This window comes from Notamacropus eugenii, chromosome X (assembly GCF_028372415.1).
Source record: "Notamacropus eugenii isolate mMacEug1 chromosome X, mMacEug1.pri_v2, whole genome shotgun sequence".
In the NCBI taxonomy this organism is placed as follows: Eukaryota; Metazoa; Chordata; class Mammalia; order Diprotodontia; family Macropodidae; genus Notamacropus; species Notamacropus eugenii.
Window position 1 is genome coordinate 16,221,460 of NC_092879.1, and position 20,157 is coordinate 16,241,616.

General features: G+C 41.8%; 1 long non-coding RNA gene across 1 annotated transcript in view; it reads left to right on the top strand.

Annotated features, from left to right (window-relative positions):
* Nucleotides 1-20,157, top strand: part of LOC140515578 (uncharacterized) — a 385,043-nt gene that overhangs the window by 325,274 nt on the left and 39,612 nt on the right. The window contains exon 6 of the long non-coding RNA XR_011971089.1: nt 1,142-2,852. This is a non-coding gene — a long non-coding RNA (uncharacterized lncRNA). The remainder of the gene's footprint in view (nt 1-1,141; nt 2,853-20,157) is intronic.

Below are 20,157 nucleotides of genomic sequence, written 5' to 3' on the forward strand. Positions count from 1 at the left end.
CTCATCCATGAAGCCTTTCTTCATTCCAGCTTCTAGTGGCCTGGCTCCCAGACTGCCTTGCACTTTGCCTTTATTTTCTCTTTTTTCCCCATATACTTCTATGTGTGTTTTTGTCTCTTTACAACCTAAGCTTCTAGTGGTTAAGGACTGCACGTCTTCAGAACCTAGGCCTGTGCCTTTTTTGCAGGAGGTACTTAAGAAATGCTTCTTGATTGCTATATTAAGCCAACTCTCTCTTTTGTGCCCAACATATGAGAGGAGCTGAATCTATAACTAAGGACTGAATAAAATCCTGAGTTGTGGATCTAAGCTAGAGTAAATGATAATGAATATAATCACATATTTTATAGAGTGTCATTTGTAATTTTCATTACTCATCATTTTATTATTTCAGTGATCGTATTTACTTCATGCTTTCCCTTATAGTTTAATTAGATACGTGTTGTGAGGTGTTGATCGCCTGTCAAATTCCCGTCAAACTACTTTACACTTATGCCATCTGTTTTTGTTGTTGTTCTGAGTACGGAGTTCTTGCATTGTTTAAATGGACGGTTGGGCAAGAGAGGGTGGCAGGAAGGGGATGACACACATGTGATGGGAGGGGGCCAGGAGGTGGTTGAAGGACACACGGTGGCCAGGAACCAAGAAGCCAGAGCAGGAGGATCAGACAATGGCGGGGCCAGGCACATGATGGCCTGGTGAGAATCTAGAAGAAGAAAAAGCAGGGGATAGACACATCGAGTCTGGACATGGCCACACTCAGGAAAGGACAAGCTCTTATGCATGCTCAGAAGAAAGACACCCAGTACCCAAGGATGAATGCACAGAAGACAGCCCTGCAGATGCCAGATACACAGATAAATTGACAGAGCAGCCAAAACTCTCCTCTCTCAGCACTGGCAGTCTCAAGTCAAGCACTTATCCTGAGGCTGCAGAGCTTGAAGGAATCACTCTGCACCTCCAAAGCTCCTTTCTTTCCCCTCCTCACCTCTCTATGAATGGCCCTTTAGAAACTTCACCTCACATAAAACTTTTTATTGCTGTTTCCTCTATCTGATATCACAGTATACCGCGTATCCCCCCCTCCCTCTCCTTCTCCCTGAGAGTCATGTTGAGTGACAAATGATACTTTTTGTTGTAGGAGGGAAAAGCAGTCAACTAGACTACACAGAGGAAAAGATAATTGAGGCAGAAGACACACTCTCTGACAACATTCCAGTTACTACACGCTTACTCTCTGTGGAAACACATCTACCCTCCCAACACTCAGAGGAAAAGATAATTGTGCCAGGAGACGCACTCTGAGAACATTCCAGTTACTATGGGCTTACTCTCTGGGGAAGCACATCTGAACTCAGAATATTCAGTGGATGAGATGCTTATGGGTGGAGACACAAACTCTGAGAACATTCAACTTACTACAGGCTTGCTCTCTGGGGAAGCACATCTACTCTCTGAACATTCAGAGGAAAAGATACTTGTGGCAGGAGACAGTCTCTCTGAGAACATTCCAGTTACTACAGGCTTACTCTCTGGGGAAGCACATCTAACATCAGAATATTCAGTGGATGAGATGCTTATGGGTGGAGACACAAACTCTGAGAACATTCAACTTACTACAGGCTTGCTCTCTGGGGAAGCACATCTACTCTCTGAACATTCAGAGGAAAAGATACTTGTGGCAGGAGACAGTCTCTCTGAGAACATTCCAGTTACTACAGGCTTACTCTCTGGGGAAGCACATCTAACATCAGAATATTCAGTGGATGAGATGCTTATGGGTGGAGACACAAACTCTGAGAACATTCAACTTACTACAGGCTTACTCTCTGGGGAAGCACATCTACTCTCTGAACATTCAGAGGAAAAGATACTTGTGGCAGGAGACAGTCTCTCTGAGAACATGCCAGTTACTACAGGCTTACTCTCTGGGGAAGCACATCTAACATCAGAATATTCAGTGGATGAGATGCTTATGGGTGGAGACACAAACTCTGAGAACATTTTACTTACTACAGGCTTGCTCTCTGGGGAAGCACATCTACTCTCTGAACATTCAGAGGAAAAGATACTTGTGGCAGGGGACAGTCTCTCTGGGAACATTCCAGTTACTACAGGCTTACTCTCTGGGGAAGCACATCTAACATCAGAATATTCAGTGGATGAGATGCTTATGGGTGGAGACACAAACTCTGAGAACATTCAACTTACTACAGGCTTACTCTCTGGGGAAGCACATCTACTCTCTGAACATTCAGAGGAAAAGATACTTGTGGCAGGAGACAGTCTCTCTGAGAACATGCCAGTTACTACAGGCTTACTCTCTGGGGAAGCACATCTAACATCAGAATATTCAGTGGATGAGATGCTTATGGGTGGAGACACAAACTCTGAGAACATTTTACTTACTACAGGCTTGCTCTCTGGGGAAGCACATCTACTCTCTGAACATTCAGAGGAAAAGATACTTGTGGCAGGGGACAGTCTCTCTGGGAACATTCCAGTTACTACAGGCTTAGTCTTTGGGGAAGCACATCTAGCCTCCGAACACTCAGCAGACAAGACATTTGGGGCTGAAGACACAATCTGAGAACATTCTGCTTACTACAGGCTTGCTTTCTGGGGAACCACCTCTACTCTCTGAACATTCAGAGGAAAAGATACTTGTGGCAGAAGACGCTCTCGTTAACAACATTCCACTTACTATGGGTTTGCTTTCTGGGGAAACACATCTAGAAAAACATAATGAACATTTAATGAAATGGAGGCCTCTGAAGCATTCCTGATGAAAAGACCAGAGCTGAAGAGAAAATGTGACTTTCAAGTACAAGACTCAAAAGAAGCATTGAAAGGTAAATATGAAAGAGAAATCTTAAGTGGCTCAATAAGTTTAAGCAGTGTACGTTACTTGAAAGCAAGATGAAATGCATATCTTCTAAGAATGCAATCATTATTCAAGTAGGTAGAAGGATCCTCTCTGGAAAGAGCGTTTGAGAGTGAGCCAATTAGGTAGGGATGATGCAAAACAAATAGGGGAGAAATATGGACACTCTGGGACAGGTTAGAAAGAAGAGAAAGCATGGGGAAGATGACCTCACATGAAATATGCATGCAAGGTAGAGGTTTTACACTGGGTTGGAAAATGCTGGCATGGGAGGGGATGTCACACAGACCATGCTTGCACCTCAGCCATCTAAATTCATTCAAGAAGGGAAAATACATATTGATTCAATTGGTCCTAAAGTTCTATCTTACCCAACAGGTAAGTAGGAGAAGGGGATAAGACAAAGAAATAGTAATAAAAAGGTGATCAGATAAAAGAAGGCAGTGTCCATATACAAAATACATATTAGAGGAAGGACAGGATAAAAAAAGAGAGTAGGAAAAACAGAAATAAATAGGATGCAGGGAAATGCAAAATCAGTAATCCTAGCAGTGTCAGAGGGATGAACTCATTCATAAAATGGAAGTAGGTAGCAAAATGGATTAGAAAGCCGTATAGAATTCTAGGAAACTTATTTATAAAAGGCCTCTGGAAAACACTGAATGGGAATAGAAAGGAGTGCAGACAGATGTTGCTTTATGTAAATTCATAGTACAAAAATTGAACTTTATGTAAGGAATTCGATAAGAAATCTACATTCCCAAGGTATCACCTATGTAAATTTTACCAGAGAGCAGTGAGATCTCTTTCTGCTCCTGCCCCTGGGCTTGGAACTCTGTCACCTCCTACCTGCCACCTCCCACAAAGGCTTTAAAAAGTCTTCCATGTGAAAGCAGCAGAGACCTGCAGAAAGCCACCAGCATGGCTGGATCAGGGCTTGGATTGAGAACTCCAGCGCTAAGAGAGGAGACCTTGGTTTCAGTTGGCCGACCCACCAGAGAGTTCGGTTGCTGATTTGGGGAATTTAGTGCATCCCCCTTGGGGTACCCTGTGTCGGGCCTTCACCTGCGTATTCCGTGTCCAGGCCCCATCTGTCTGCCTGCCTGTATATTCTTCCTCCTGCTCTTGCTTCTCCGCGCGCAGCCACTCCTCGTCCATATCCTGGAACAGTGTGCCAGCCCCTCCTCCTTGGGGCACAGGCCCCTCCTACCTCCCTCCTGTTGAATGGGAAAATTCACATTATCTAAAGGGTCTGCAGAATGGTTCAATTTCTTTTAATATTTACTTCATACTTTATTATCTCCAATGACATGTAACATTTTTATCATTGATTTTTCAAATTTTAAATTTCAAATTCTCTCCCTTGAGCCCTTCTCACCCCGCTCATTGGGAAGTCAAGTAATGTGATATAGCTTTTACATGTGTTGTCATGTAAAATACATATCTTTATTACTCTTCTTGTAAAAGGAAACATAGACTAAAAAAACACGTTGGAGAAAAATTGAGAAGGTTAGAAGGACGCATACTTTGATCTGTTTTCAGACACCATCACTTCTTTCTCTGGGAATGGATAGCATTTTTCATCCTAAGTCCTTCAGAGTGGTCTTGGATCACTGAAATGTTCAGAATAGCTAAGTTCTTCACGACCGATCATCTGACAGTATTGCTGTTACTGTGTACAAGGTTCTCCTCGTTCTCCTCATTTCACTTTGCATTAGTTCATGGAAGTCTTTCTAGGTTTTTTGAGAACACCCTGCTCATAATTTTTACTCTATGATAGTATTCCATTTCCATCATTTATCACAATTTTTCAGCCATTCCAGAATTCATGGCTATCCCCTCAATATCCAATCCATTCCTACCAGACAGTAGCTTCTATAGGTATGTTGTACACATTAGTCTGTTACCTTTTTTATTTCCTTTTAAAATCCCCTTTGGATAAAATCCTAGCAGTGGTATTGGCAACTTGAAGGCTCTGCGTGACTTTGTAGCCTTTGGTTATAATTCCAAATTTCTCTCAAAAACGGTTGGATCTGTTCACACTTCTACCAACAGAGTGTTAATGTCTCAATTTTCCCACTCCTCTAAATCATTTGTCATTTTTCTTTTCTGTCTAATTAGCCACATAAATAGGTCGGAGGAAGTAGCTCAGAACTTTTTAAACTTGCATTTCTGCAATCAGTAGTGATATACAGAATTTTTTCACGTGATTGTAGATAGCTTTGTATACTTCATGTGAAAAGTGACAGTTCATAACTTTTGATCATTCATCTATTAGGGAATGGCTCTTCTTTTATTAATTTGACTCATTTCTCTATACATTTGGGACATGGGGACTTTTATAAGAGAACCTTGGCTTCCAGAATGTTTTCAGTTATGATTGCTGATTGTATTTCTTTCCATCTTATTTGCCCCTGTCTATTCCATTGTCTTTCTATTCACCATCTACCCCCTCAAAAGTGTTTTGCTTCTGAATACCAGTTCCCCCAATCTGCCCTCCCATCTGTCACACAGCCTGCCTTCTCTTATGCCCATCCCCTCCTACTTTGATGTAGGGTAAGGTAGATATCTATACCCAAATGACTGTGTATGTTGTTTCCTCTTTAATCCAATTCCCATTCATTGCCTATGGTACTCTTTTTATTTCTTTTATCTTTAATTTACGGAATAAAACAAGCATTTGCATGGCATAGTACAAGAAAAATGATGATTGCACATGAAACTGCACATTGCCTATGCACAACTTGTTATTGCTTTTAACCACACAACAAAATTATCCGATAAATTTCTGTTTTCTTTCTCCCCCACATGTGGTGACCATTACACCCAAATATATATATGTATATATATATATATATATATAAACACATATGTATATATATGAATATATATACACACATATATGTATATATATGAATATATATACACACATATATGTATATATATGAATATATATACACACATATACATACATATATATGTGTATGTACATATATATGTATACACATACCTATATGCATATATATACATATGTATATATGTAAAATTGTTCTATGCATACTTCCATTTATCAGTTCTTTCTTTGGATACACAAATCATCTTTCTTCATGTACCCCTTATAGTTATTTTCGGTATTTATAATACTCAAAATGACTTATTCACTCAAAGTTTCTTAAAACCATATGGCTTTTAATGTATTCAACGTTCTCTTGGATTTTGTTGCTCTTTTCATACAAAAAGAATATTTATTTTCAGTTTTCAACATTCATTTCCACAAGATTTTGAATTCCAAATTTTCTCCCCATCTCTTACCTCCTCCCACCCCAAGACTCTGTTCATTCTGATTATCCCTTCCCCCAATCTTCCCTCCCTTCTATCACACTCCTCCACACCCTTATCCCTATCTTCTCTCTTTTCTTGTAAGGAAAAATAGATTTTTGTGCCCCATTACCTGTATTTTTTATCTCCCAACTGCATGGAAAAAAATTCTCAATATTCAGTCCTAAAACTTTGAGTTCCAACTTCTCTCCCTTCCTCCCTCCCCACTCATCCCCACTGAGAAGGCAAGCAATTCAATATAGGCCATACATGTGTAGTTATGCAAAAGACTTCCCTAATAGTCATGTCGTGAAAGACTAACTCTATTTCCCTCCATCCTCTCCTGCCTCCCATTTATTCTGTTCTCTCTTTTGACTTTGTCCCTCCCCAAAAGTGTTTACTTCCAATTACTCCCTCCTACCATTTGCCCTCCCTTGTATCATCCCCCCACACCCCCTTATCTCCTTCCCTTCTCCTCTACTTTCCTGTAGTGTGAGGTAGATTTTCACAACAAAGTAAGCGTGCTTGTTATTCCTTCCTTAAGCCAAATGTGACGGCAATAAGCTTCACTTTTTCCATCTCACCTACCTATTTTCTGCTCCATTGAAAAAACTTTCTCTCTCTCTCTCTCTCTCTCTCTCTCTCTCTCTCTCTCTCACTATCTCTCTCTCTTCTTCTTCTTCTTCTTCTTCTTCTTCTCTTTCTCTTTATACATATATACACACACACGCACAAATATATACATATATATACACATATATATACATGTACATATATGCATATACATATATATACTTCCTGTTTCATACAAAGAAAAACTGGTTTTGTTCCACCTTCATCACTGTAAGCATCAACTATAAACTTAAACATAAACACTCAGCCAACATATAATAATTCTGTCACCTGTTATTTCATATTTCTGTGGCTGGCTATAATAACATTTGATATAATTTGATTTCATTTATGGTCAATTATTAGATCGTATGTTGAGTAAAAAACCCCTTCCTATCCTTGTCTTTTTAAAAAATAAAATGATCATCCCTTCCATTCATCAACCAGCTTTTTCTCAGAAGAAATCAAAGTATTTACGAATGTTATCATATATACATACATATATATACGTAGAGAGAGAGATACATCCATATGTATATATATGTAGACATATGTGTGTGTGTGTAATCCCACCAACTACCCAGATACTGAAAAAGTTTCAAGAGTTACAAATATTGTTTTTCCATGTAGAAATGTAAACAGTTCCACTTTAGAAAACTCCTTATGATTACTTTCCTGTTTACCTTTTCATGCTTCTCTTGATTCTTATTTTTGAAAGAGAAATTTTCTGTTCAGTTCTAGTCTTTTCATCAAGAATGCTTGAAAGTCCTCTATTTCACTGAATAACCATTTTTTCCCTGAAGTGTTGCATTCAATTTTGCTCCCTAGGGGATTCTTGGTTTTAATCCTAGTTCCTTTGACTTCTGGAATATCATATTCCAAACCATTCGATTCTTTAACGTAGAAGCTCCTAGATCTTGTATTATCCTGATTGTATTACCACAGTACCCGAATTGTTTCTTTCTAGCTGCTTGTAATATTTTCTTCTTGGCCTGGGAACTCTGGAAATTGGCTACAATATTACTAGGCGTTTCCCTTTTTGGATCTCTTTCAGGAGGTGGTCTGTGCATTCTTTCAATATGTACTTTACCCTCTGGTTGTAGAATATCAAGGCAGTTTTCCTTGATAATTTCATGAAGGGTGATGTCTAGGCTAGTCTGTGATCATGGCTTTCAGGTAGTCCCATAATCTTTAAATTGTCTCTCCTGGATCTCTTTTCCAGGTCAGTTGTCTTTCTACTGAGATATATCACATTGTCTTCTATTTTTTCTTTCTTTTGGTTTTGTTTTGTAATTTCTTGGTTTCTCTTAAAGTCATTGGTTTCCAAATGCTCCATTCTAATTTTCAAAGAACTACGTTCTTCAGTGAGCCTTTGAACCTCCTTTCCCATCTGGCTACTTCTATTTTTAAAGCGTTCTTCTCCTCACTGGCTTTTTGGAACTCTTTTGACATTTGGGTTAGTCTATTTTTAAAGGTGTTATTTCCCTCAACATTCTTTGGCTCTCCTTTAGCAAGCTGCTGACTCAGTTTTCATGATTTCCCTGCATTGCTCTCATTTCACTTCCCAGTTTTTCCTCTACCTCTCTTACTTGGGTGTCAAAATCCTTTTTCAGTTCTTCCATGGCCTGAAACGATTACATATTTTTTGAGGTTTCACGCAGAAACATTGATTTGTTGTCTTTCAATGTTGGTATACATTGTTCTCGCTCATCTGAAAGGCTGGAAGAAAACACCTTTTCACCAACAAAGTAACCTTCGATAGTTTTGCTGTTGTTCCCTTTCGTGAGCATTTTCACATCCTGTTGCTTCATTTTTGAGTCCTCTTTCAAGTGGAAGATATACTGTGGGGACCTGAAATTTCTCATTTACTCCAAGGTGGCACATTCAAATGAGAGGAGTTCATTCCTCTTCTGGACTGTGTTCTGCCCTGTGAGCAAGCACAAGTTTTTCTGCCCAGGATCTGAGAGTAGACTTCCTTCTCCAGAGGTGTCATCAGCTCCGCCACCCCAGCACTCTACCTCATCCCAGGACGGCCACTCAGGCTTGAGACACAATTTCCCCAAGGACTTTGGGCCCAGGGCTCTAAAAATGGATTCTGGGCCACAGTGTTTGCCACAGGCCTAGGTTCAGGCCTAGGCTGGACCCTGCTCCCTTCTCTCCCAAGTGAAAGAGTTTTCTCACTGAACTTTGAAGCATTTTTTGTCTATGTGGGAAGAGAAATCTGGGAACTGCAGCTGCTGCCTGTGATTCCATTCCCTGAACCCTGCTCCAGTTCTATCCACGCTGTGCTGCATGGCCAAGGATAGGTTATGCTCTGCCCCGAGACTGGTGTGATAGACCTTTCCTTTCATCCTTTCAGGCTGTCTTGGGCTGGAAATGTCTTTCACTCTATAGTTTTGTGGATTCAGTTGTTCTAGAATTTGGTTTTAGTCATTTTACAGGTATTTTATGGGCTATGCAAGGAGAGCTGCAGCAGGTCCATCCTTCCACTGCACCATCTGGACTCCACTACCTGTTGTACCTTTTAGCAAGAAGAAGTTTCCATTCCTTCCTTCATTATCTCTCTTAATTGGGCAGCTAGGTGGTGCAGTGGATAGAGCACCAACGCAGGAGTCAGGAGGACCTGAGTTCAAATTTCACCTCAGTCACTTGGAACTCACCACCTGTGTGACCTAGGGAAAGTCATTTACCCCAATTGCCTCAGCCTGGATCATCTCCAGTCATCTTGAGGAATATCTGATCACTGGATTCATATGGCTATGGAGGAGAAGTGAGACTGGTGACCTACACAGCCCTCCCTCACTCAAAACAAAGTCAAGTGCAAGTCATGGCATTTTTTCTCTGATTTCCTGGTCTTTTTCAGCAACGAGGGATGAACACATACACACACACACATCTCTTTTAATTGGGATTATCTTTGATTTTTCTTTTGGTAAAGTCAGGATTGCTACCCCTGCTTTTTTTTTTTTTTTTTTACTTCAACTGTAACTTAGTAGATTCTGTTCAGGCTTTACTCTGTCTGTGTCACACTGCTTCTGGTCTTTGATCTACTCTGGTATCTGCTTCAGTTTTGTGGAGTCCATCCCATTCACAGTAATGATTGCTACCTATGTATTTCCCTCCATCCTGTTCGTCCTCTTGTTTGTCCTTTCTCTCCTTTCACCCTTTCCCACATCACCAGTGTTTTCTGCTGTTGCTACTTCCTGTTATGTTGCCCTCCATTATGTCAGTCACCAGAACCCTCACCCTCTTTACTTAATCTTCTCCCCTCCTGCTTCCCTGTCGGGTAAAAGAGATTTCTATATTCAACTGATTCTGTATATTATTGCTCTTTGGGCCAACATTGATGAGAGTAAGGTTCAAGTGATGCACATTGTCCACCCTCCCATCATCTCCTCCACTGTCAAATGTCTTTCCTGCTACTTCATGCGCTATAATTTGCCCGTGTCTACCACTCCCTTCTTTCTGAACCTTTGCACTTCTTTTTCTCATCCCTTCATACTTCTTTGTCATTCCCTCATATTCACCTATTACCCCTAATGTCTGTCTGTGTTTATACTTTCTGGCTCTGCTGTTAAGGATGCAATTTTTAACAGTTATAAGTATCATTTTCCTCCGTAGGGATGTAAAGAACCTAAGCTTTATTGAATCTCTTCTGTTTTCTTTTCCCCTTTTTATCCATTTGTGGTCTTCATATTGGAGGTCAAATTTATGTTGTTGTTTGCTCTTATGAAGGCTTGAAATCCTTCTATTTCACTGAATTGCCATTTTTCCCTTTATTTGTTATGCTTGCTTTTGCCGGCTGAGTGATTCTTGGTTGTAGTCTTAGCTCTGTTGCTCTCTGGAATATCGTGTTCCATAAGCTCCAGTACTTTAATATTGCAGCTGCCAGGTCCTGTGTGCTCCTGATTGTGACTCCCCAGTCTTTGAAATCTTTCTTGCTGGCCGCTTTTAGTACATTTCCGTGATCTCATAATTCTGAAATTTGGCTATAGTGTTCCCTGTGGTTTTGGGGGGGGGGGGGGGGGAATCTCTTTCCTGAGGTGACTGGTGGATTCTTTCAATGCCCGTTTTGCCCTGTGGTTCCAGGGCATCAGAGTAGTTTTACCTGATAATTTATTGAAAGATGCTGTCCAGGCAATGGAATTCTAATCAAGCTGCCCCCAGCCCCAGCAGTCTAACTTCATTTTTGACCCCACTGAAAAGCAGGTCCACTGTAAGTGCCTTACCCCCACCCATATCCTAACTTCATCATATACCTCTCACCGCTCACCAGAACAACAGGTGTGTCCCTGAACTCATAGTTCTCACAGAAACAGCAGATGTGTGCATGTGATGGGAACCCAGCCACTGCTTCTAGCTCGCCACTGTCCCCAGAACTATTCCCACAGAAACAGATGTGTCCATCTACTCAGTCTCAACCACATTGCCCATCTTGATAACACAGGACCACAATAGTTAGCAAATCAGAAAAGAGCACCAGAAGGAGGTAGAGCAGGACGCTTGACTACCAAGCCATAGAAGGGGCCCACCCTAAGATGGCACCTGCACAGTAACAGTAAACAACTGATCTAGAGTGAACTTAGAACATGGAGAGACTTTTCATCATATCATTATCATACATACCTACCCCCCCAAAATGGGGTTTTGTGTATGCATTATGAATAAGGGCATATGTAATTCCCCTGAGGTTGGGACACCTCCTCCATTACCTTATCCCTTAATAAACTCCTCCTTGCTTTTTAATATTAATTATATTGCCATATTCTATGTAAATTTTGATTGTGTAATCAGCATCATCTTCTGTATAAAATTATATGTCTTGCCTTTCCTGAAGTTGCTAATTCCTCTAAGGAACTTAGGCACTCCCCAGAGCGCGAAATCACAAAACAAAAATAAAACTTTCCAGCTCAATTGGAGTAGAGCTGAGTCTTTGAAATTCTTTAGAGATGTCCTGTGGCAAATAAATCTACCTGATCCTCATGAGTCACATTTGGCGTCCCTGGGTGATCACTTGTCTCTTTGAAAATTCCAGTGTCTCCAACCCTAAGGTAGGCCTATTTTTCTTTCTCCTAACTGGGAGGTCTTTCAAGCACCTAAGAAAGCTTGACTTGATCACTTGGGTCATGCTGCCCAAAGTTCTTGCGGCTGGCAAAGTCCCTCTAAGCATAAGATGCTCTGTTTGGGAATTTCACAGGGAGTTCTCTCTGAACTCGTCTTTCTTCACCTCAAAGTGGGATGTCACTGGAGAAGTGAACTGTGGCTATTGCTGGAAATTCTGCAGGCCTACAGCACCAATTATTATTGTTAACCCTCATACAACCAAGTCCCCCTGTACCCTCAGACTCCCCACTCACCTGTCTCTTGCAGAATTGGAACAAATCTGACTTAGGAGATTTAAGAAGAAAATGCCTCATATTTTTGGTAATAAGCTTGACCCCAATAGGATGTGGGAGACCAAGAGAAATGGCCTAAGGCTTGGTCAATCAATTTCAACACCATTAATCAACTTCACCTTTATTGCAGCAGGGAAAGGAAATGGACCATGAAATGGTAAGTACATGCTTTTAGGGGTCTCTCCCCAAATCCAACTCTGAGAGCACAGTGCAGGATGTTCCAAACCAAATTCAATGCAAGCAGCCTTAAAGGTGAGGACTAAGTTGACCTCTTTTGCTGATCCTCTTCTCAGAAACCCCCAAATCCCACAACCTCCTGGCACAAGCCAGTCCTTAATTCCCTCCCACTCAAGGAGTGGGGCCCTCTTTCTCCCTCCTTCTCAATCCCTGACTCGACCACCCCCACCAATAGACTTCCTACTTTACAGGAAGCAGCAGCCCCATCAGGAGGGACAATTACAGTTCATGTCCCCTTCTCAATATCTGACCTCCCCAAATTAAGGAAAACTTGGCTCTTATTCTAAAGACGCCACTAAATTCCCCTAGGGCTTCAGGGAGGTGGCTTTGCAATTTGACCTCACTTGGGGAGATGTTCATATTATTATCTCCACCGGTTGCACAATTGAGGAGAAAAAGAGAATCTGAGATTTAGCTCAAATGTTTAGGGGTGAATTGACTGTGTCTTCCCACTCAAGGTATCCCCCAGGAGCCACCGAGGTTACAGTTGCAGACTCCAGGTGGGATTGCCAAGAGGACAGCAGAGATAGGACAAAAGAGGGCCCATAGGCTGACTTGCCTCATTGGAGGTATGGTGGAAGGCTTTAAAAAACAGGTCCATCATGACAAGGTCAAGGAAATCACCCAGGGGCCAAAGAAGAGCCCTACCCTCTTTCAAGGCAGGCAGATGGAGGCTCTCAGAAAATTTGTCAATCTACACCCCATTTCACCTGAAGTGATTGCAATCCTTGATACCCCAGATATCCAGAGAAAATTGCAAATGTCAGCTTTGGGTCCCCAGACACTGCAAACCCAACTTTTAGAAATATCTTTCAGGTTATTCAACAATAGGGACTGAGCTGCAGTAGAGAAAGGGACCATAGTACCAGGGCAAAGGATAGACAACAGGCTCAAATCCTGGCTGCCACCGTATCTGAGTCTCAGAAGGACCTGCCTCTAAAACTCCGGGACAAGCTTCATTTTTCCTATGTCACAAGCAGGGCCATTGGTCTCCTAACTGACCCATGCCTAAACAAAAACTTCCAGGTCCATGCCCTGTCTGCTAACAGGAAGGACACTGGAGTTGGAACAACCCTGAAAAAAAGAAGGCAAAAGCTAGATGACCATTTGTCTGGTATGTTGCTCTGTGAATTCCCTTCACGTATAGATTGGACGCGATGGCAGCTTTGGTCTCTTGTAATGATCAAGTTTGAGACAAATTGTGGGAACCAAGGCTGACAAGGATGTCTGAGGACAACATAAGGTTGTATTGTTTTATTTAACTAATTTATTGGTTTCCAGTTTTCAGCAATCACTTCCACAAGTCTTAAATTTTCTGCCTCCCTCCTCCTTCCCTTTCTCTGCTCTCCCTCCTCGAGATATCTTGCAATCTTATATGGGTTCTTCACATACATTCTTATTAAACACATTTTCACACTAGTCATGTTGCATAGAAGAACAAGAACGAATGGGAGGAAAAAATGAGTAAAAACAAAATAAGACGTTACACAAGAGAAAATAGTCTGCTTCGTTCTGCGTTCTGATTGCACAGTTCTTTCTTAGGATGTGGATGGTATTTTGCCACAAGAGATCTTTGGGGATGTTTTAGGTCCATCCATTCCTGGGAAGGGCTTAGTCTCTCAGAAGCATCCCCCACAAACTGTGGCTGTTACTGTGTATAATGTTCTTCTGGTTCTGCTCATTTCACTCAGCATCAGTTCATATAAGTCTTTGCAGGTTTTTCTGGAGGTGTCCTGTTCGCGGTTCTGATAGCACAATAGCGTTCCATTATGATCAGATACCACAACTTGTTGAGCCATTCCCCAATCTATGGACATCCCCTCAATGGACAATTCTTGGTCACCACAAAAAGGGCTGTTATAAATAATTTTGTACATGTGGGACCTTTTCCCATTTTCAAGATCTCTTTGGGATACAGCCCTAGAAGGAATATTGCTGGTTCAAAGGATATATACTTTTTGGAGTCCTTTGGTCATAGTTCCAGATTGCTCTCAAGAAAGACTGGATCAGCTCACAGTTCCACCAACAATAAATTAGCGGTCCAACTCTCCCACATCTTCTCCAACATTGGTCATCTTCCTGTTTTGTCATATTAGTCAATCTGATAGCTGTGATGTGATACCTCAAAGTTGTTTAAATTTGCATCTCTCTAATCAATAGGGACTGATAGATAGCATCTTTCATATGACTACAGATAGCTTTAATTTTTTCCTCTGAAAACTGCCTGTTCATATCCTTTAATCATCTGTCAAGTGGCAAATGACGACTCAGTTCTCTACATATTTTAGAAATAAGGCCATTATCACAGGTACAAGGTGTAAAAATTCTTTACTAGTTGTCTGCTTCCCTCCTAAACTTAGTTGCACTGAGAGTGTTTGAAAAAAAAATTCAATGTAATGTAATTAAAAGTATTCATTTTGAACTTCATAAAGTTATCTATCTGTTGTTTGGTCATAAAATATTCCATTCTCCATATGTCTGGGACATACATTAGCCCTTGCCCCACTAATGTGTTTATACTATCACCCTTTGTACCTAGATCGTGGACCCATTTGGACTGTATTCTTGTGTAAGGTGTCAGGCATTGGTCTATGCCCAGTTTCTCTCACACCATTTTACAGTTTTCCCAGCAGTTTTTGTCAAACGGTGAGTTCTTATCTCAGAAGCTGGGGTTTTGGGGTTTATCAAAAGGAATAATTCTATATTCATTGTCTACTCTGTCTTGAGTACATAACCTATTCCACTGATCTACCCCACTAGCTCTTAGCGAATACCAAGTGGTTTTGCTGATTGCTGCCTTAGAATACAATTTGTGATCTGGTATGACTAGGCCACCTATCCTAGCATCAACATAAGCTATTGTCTTGGGCGGCAGCAGACCTTAAACCTGGACACATCTGATTAATCCACAAACCTTAGTACCAGTTATAACCCCAAGAGGAGTCCAGCGACCTGCCACCTCTAATCTTTCCCTCCAGGTGCTTCACTGCCTTAGTTAGGCTGGCTCGCCTGGCCCAAAGGGAGCAGTTGGTGGGGATGGTTGACTTGCCTCTTCTTCACAGGAAGTGCTTCGCCCAGGTATGACGACACTGGGTGCTGAGCCTGAAGCATGATAAGTGTTCTGGGAGAGACAAATGTATTTCGGAGTCTCTTGGGTTCCAGGTGCTAAGCTCTTTCCATCATGGTCATGGTAGGTGAGATGGTGGGGATAGTGTGACTTACCTGGTACTAGCTGCCTCCTGGCTCTCCCTCAGTGACACTGGCTGCTTCAGGGAAGAATACATGAGGGTTGGAGAATGTAAAACATCCTAATTTCCAAAAACGGAAAGGGAAAGAAACCTGCAAACTATGCATCAATGAACTTCATGCCCGATTTCTGGGAGCTATTCTAGAATGTGATTGTAGGTAAACTCTGGTGTTCAGTGGCCAAAACATAGCACCAAAGCAGCTTTGCTGCTGACCCATACGCATTGGGTGTGAGTTGGGGGAAAACACTGACTTTAATTGCTCAGAATACTTATTATGGTTTAAATTCATTGCCACTTACTCCAGGATCTTGTAGGTGAGTCAGGCTGTCTAAACATTAATTTAGATAATCAACTGTAAAAACGTTAAGATGAAGGTAATGTTACCTGGGGACACTCTCCCTATATTTTTTCTGGGAGGGGGGATATAGTAGTTGTGTCTCAAGAACGATCAGTCTTCCCGGAACCTGGAGAGGTTCTAGTCACCCCACCCTTGGCTTTGGTGACTTAGATGGCTATGTGGTGAGGGCGGCCAGCTCCCCCTTGTGGTTCAGTGAAGCAGTGACGAAGAAAGAAAGTCAGACAAGGAGTGTAAAGAACAGCTCCCATTTATTAATCTGAGGGTAGGGGTTTATATAGACTTTTCACAGGCAAGCAAGCAAGAAAGGTTATTCCCATGAGAAGATTTTTAATTTACTTTTGGCAGTGTAAATCTAGTCACCGTTTCTCACAATAGTTATCTTCAAGAATATCTGTTTCTTCACTCAAGGTCCTTGTACTCTTCACATTCTCTGGGTTCCCATGGATACAACAAAGCAAGAGGTCATGGAGAGCCATAACAAATGTTTATGAGCACAGGTTGCAAAACAGGCTACAGAGAAACTGTGCCCTGGATTTTACCTGCACTCCGTCTTGGCCCTCAACCTCTATGGGGAAATATAGACAAGAGAGGAATAAAGAGTGTCAGTACCACTCCCAGAAGAACCCTGTGTGGTGAGTCCAGTGGAGAAGCGTGCCAAGTGTCAGGCCTAGTGAGAGCAGTGTAGCACCATCACCACAAGCATCATTGGAGTTCATAGTTTTCCCTATGTGGGCCCTTCTTGTGTGATTAGCAGGGGTTCTCATTCCCCACTCCTATCCCCACCAATGGGGATCTATGTATGGGAGAGTGTGCGCTGTGCATATTATGGGGGAATGGTCTATTGCAGATTTTACTCTGCTATTTCAGTAAATGCCTTTGGTTTGAACAATTTCTGTCCTTTGATTGACTAGAGAAAAACGGGGGCTCCTGAGCTCTCATTTTGTGTCTGTGGACACACTGAGCATCTTGAAGGTAGGGCAGGTATTCCAGGGATCCTAAATGGAAGAAGAGATGTCACAGATCCCCCATGCTGTTAAATAGATGTACAGTGAACATCTAGGAAGGAGAATGGTGAAGAGAAAAATCAGTATAACTTCATGGAAAACAGGGCAAGCCAGAGTAATTTCATTTCCATTTTTTGACAGAATTGCTAAAATGGTTTTACCCAGATATCTACAAAATATTTGACTAATGATTATGGCTCTTTTATTAGAATGGTTTGGAGATGTGGCCCAGGTGATAGTGAAATTAGACATACAATTGGCTGAGGCATTGCAGTATAAGGATTCCAGGTCAACTGGAGCGGTGGTCTGTAGTGGAAAGCCTGAAGGGCTTGTCATCGACCAATTTCTGCTTCTCGTCAAGCACATTGTGAGGCAGAAGGATGATACAACAAAAACCACCAAATGGAACCTTTTCAGACAGAGTTCAAAGAAGAAAGAGGTAATAGGCCATTCATGATCTAGACAAGGACTTTTCTTTCCCTCTCCAGCTGCTAGTGCCTTTTCCCAGAATTTTTTTCATTTTAAATTTCTATATAATTTGCATATACAAAATTAATATGTTTTGTACATACAAAGACACACAGATTACCACAATCTCACAAACACAATATATATGTGTATATATATGCACACACATAATATAAATACATATGTATGTATATACACATGTACATATGTATATATGCGTATATATATGTGTGTGTATATATATATATATATATTCCATGATAGAATGTATTTTCCACACAGGATGAGATTGGTTGTTTATTTTTGTTATTTTTTTGGTATCCCTAGGGTCGAGCACAATGTCTGGTAAATACTAGGTACTCGATAAATACCTGTTGCTTAGTTGCTTCATCTTTCAGGGCAGGAAGTCTTTTCAGTCTTGATCAAATAATATCACAGACATGACTGTCTCCCTTTCCTTATGTTCCTCCTCGGCGGGGAAAATGTTATAACTGACATATAAATTGGCCGTGATATTAGGTGGCATTTCTCATATGTTGGTGGTAGAGTGACACCTAATAATCTTGAGGTCACAGATCTCCTACCCAACAGAATCTCCCATTTTCTCCACTGTCCCTCTCAAGCCGCTCTCTCCTCTCATTCATAGTCCCAAATATATTGCTCTGGTTCCCAAGGTCCCTGCTCTGTCACATTCACCTGTCTCTATTGCTCTATGTTCCCTTGGAAACAGGCACCTGGATTGTATCTCATTGCCATCCTTGACTCTTCTATGTGACTCCGTGCACAACACCAAGGCCATCCCCTCAAGGAAATCATTGACATCGGTCTTGAGGAACTTCCTCAATCCAGCTCCATTGCCCGACCCTGAAGCAAATGCTTCCCCTAGCACTTCCTGCCCTGGACTGGAGATGTGGAGGAAATCTTCCTGTTCATTCCAGTGCTCAACAAATGTTCCCCTCCAAGGAAATTTGTGCTGGGTCACAAGAGCTCAGCTGCATGGAGCTGTCCCTTCCAAAGTGCTGATCTGGCTTTGGGTTCTTATCCTCCCAATTCCTCTAATCCACCTTACTGAAAATATCCCCCTGATGTGGTTTGAGAGGTTCAGCGACCCGTCAAGGACCGAAGGGCAGGAAAGGGTCATCTGGAATGTATTCACAGATTTAAGCGTTCTTTAAGTCAAGTTGACAAAGGTTTCTTTTAATGCCAATATGGCATGCAGAGCTCCTTAAGCAACTTGAATCTTCACAGGAATGATGCGAAATCTTATATAGGAAAAGGGGTAGATTATCTGGCAGATATGCCAACTAGGTGATAGCATGCCACCTGGATCACAGGCATCATTCACCACTAGAAATAGAGGGGAGGAGGTGTTTCCTAAGGTCCCTTATTTCTGTAACAAGATAGCTTTGGGAGCTGATGTGTATAGCAAGCTGGATTGTATACAGTAACTGTGGGAATCAGTTCATGATAGTTCTGCATAATACAAGATACTTCTGTACGTACAAGGGAAATTCTACAGACTTCCACTGGGTCTTGTGACAGGGAGAGATAGTTTCCCTCACTGGGGCCCACTCATGAGCTATTGCTAGGCACATGGTGTCCTTGGGCTGGGGAGAAATCCGTCAGGGACAGTGTTTTGAGGTTGGGGAGAAATGTAATCTTCGAAGTGGGGCCCAAGCAAAAGCACCTAAGCTTACCCCATTACCCCTGCTATGGAACCCTCTCTGTTCTTCGAGGGAAGGCAGTCAGGGCCTCTCTACAGGTACAGGTGTTTCTAGTGGAAATCCTCAACTGACCTGCATGGAAAGGAATGACTAACGGACCAATCTCTCTGTACGTTAAAAATGCTTGGTGCCTTCTACTACAACAAATAGACTATTATCCCCACTTTGGCAATCAAGTTCTACCATTTCCTCATACTCCCATCTAATCCCATTTCACACTGCGTAGATCATTGTTACTGTCACTGCAAGAATTTGCATTGTGTATACACTGGCTTGAAGTATGAATCAGGAAAAATGTGACAAAACTTTCAGTTCTGGTATGATCCTAACTGGAAGGGGGAGAGTGTGTTTAGTTGCTGAATGAAATGAAATGTGATGCCATATGTAAAGCCCTTCCTACTGCTCTCATTGAATAGAGTGAAAGCTCTTGGATATGTATGATCTAAGCATGGAAGGACCAGGGTGCTTGCAGTGGGATGTGTGTGGTTTTCATAGATCCAGTCAAAGGTTCCCACAATGAGGTCCCTGATATTGCTGGCCTTCCCACTGCTTCCCCTAGACCTGTGCTGCCTAGGTGCAGAGCAGCCCAGATTCCTTTTTCCACATGTTGCTCCCATTCCAGTAGGGCTGCCATCTGCTGCACCTCTGGGATCTTTGCCATGTGTATGCATGGAGACAAAGATGAAGCATTGAACAGGGTGCTTCGGTCGTCGCAATCTCTGACATTACCGAGAAGCCCCAGTCCCGCTAGAATGGCGCAGTACAACAATGTTATGTTATGATCACACATATACAGAGTAGGTTTAATCTGTGTGTACTTTGGCCTTTGGGGATACATGATGTTACAAGTCACCTAAACCCTGACTGAAAAAATACTTATTGATGCCCTCAAGCAAACCAACTAAACC